This window comes from Oryzias latipes, chromosome 16 (genome assembly GCF_053564925.1).
Source record: "Oryzias latipes strain Hd-rR chromosome 16, Olatipes_Hd-rR_3.1".
Classification (NCBI taxonomy): Eukaryota; Metazoa; Chordata; class Actinopteri; order Beloniformes; family Adrianichthyidae; genus Oryzias; species Oryzias latipes.
The window spans coordinates 33,048,679-33,050,369 of NC_136252.1; positions in this window are offsets into that span (position 1 = coordinate 33,048,679).

Sequence of the window (1,691 nt, forward strand, 5' to 3'; positions counted from 1 at the left end):
GATTCAGTGTTTCCCCAATATGCCGTAGTTCACGTTGTTTTTTCTTTTGACAGTTCAATTCTGGATCCTAATTGGCTGTTGATCTTGTCAATCAATTTCTTCCGTGCAGAGAAGATGTCTTCCATTCAGAGAAGAAGAGCTGCACTTGCAGCTGGACTGAGTATTTAATATTTAATTGTGATCAGATCTTTGCTTTCATTCTATAATCCTGGACCTATTTTTCTATGAAGGTTTGAACTTTGAGAGTTTAAACGAGACAGAAAAGTGTGAAAATGTTCTTGTTTTTGAGAAAAATGTTTTGTGAGGAATTATAAAATCTAGAATACTTTCTTGTGGATTTCATCTATATAGAGGTTTATCTATGTGACGTATCCCCTGTGATAAATGAGGGAACACTGTCTGTTAGCCTTCAGTTGACACTTTCACCTTTAAATTGTGCTTACAGTTTGGCTGAAACTTTCGTTTTGAAAGCAAAAGGCCTACGCTTAACCTGATTTGCAAGGGATTGTGCAATCTAAGGTGAGACAGAGTTTAGTGCTACCTTACCCTTCTGCCTACCCTGTAATTTATCAGGACATACGAAAAAATACAGCGGTTTGGATTATTTCAAATTTAAATGATGATTTAGATGATTATTATTTAAAAATTTAAATCATTGAAAAAAAATGTTAATCATACAAAAACTTTGAGTCTTTAAACAAATAACAATTGTCTCTGTTTGCAATTTCACTCTCAAGATGTACTTTCATTTTTGCACCTGAGCTGTTCTAATGGGGCCTTTCCCCTGAATCCAGGATGACCGTCATTGTGACGGTTACATAATCCCAACTTTCCCACCAGAAGTTCCTCATAAACTGATAAGACAGTGGAAAAAACCATGAAACAGTTTATTTTATTAATCATTGTTGAGCTTTTATTTAAACAGCATCATCTATTGAGACTATTCAGTCTTTTTACAAAGACAAAGTTAAAGTAAAGTCCCATTATAAACCTAGGTGTGTGAAATTTGTTCTCCACATTCGACCCATCCCCTGAGGGAGCGGTGAGCTGCAGACACAGCCGCTCTCGGGAACCATTTGGTGGTTTAATTTGGTATTTGGTGGTATTTTAGTCATCTTCCATGATCTTTTTGTTTTTACCAAAAAAATGTATTAGAAATACATTTAATGTTACTTAGATTTGAAATAATTCAAACAATGATCTAGTAATTTCACTATTTTTACTATTGTAATCATTACTTTTAGGTGCAGAATGGCTAAGGCGGTTGAGCGGGTCGGCCAACGATCGAAGGGTTGGTGGCTCGATCCCCACTCACCCCAGTCAACAGCCGTTGAGCCGTTGGGGCTGTAGGCGCATACTGGCAACCACACCTCTGTGAGTTTGCCCCAGGACAGCAGTGGCTCATCTGCCAGCTGCATTGCACATAAACCTACAGCGAGTGAGCCGATCTCAGCACAGAAAAATGAGCTGACGTGGGTTTTTCCTTTTGCCACGTTGTCTTGTTGCCTTGGAAACTTCCTTAGTTTTACGAGAAAATGCACCCTCACCCACAAGTTTAACCTTTTCCATTTAATCACTTACCACGCCTGCTCTTATGGATTGGCTGCATATGGCAGCGTATGTCCTGACAGAGCTCCTCCTCTGGCTGCTGATTCACTCTGAAATCTGCAGACCTTCAATGAGCAATCATC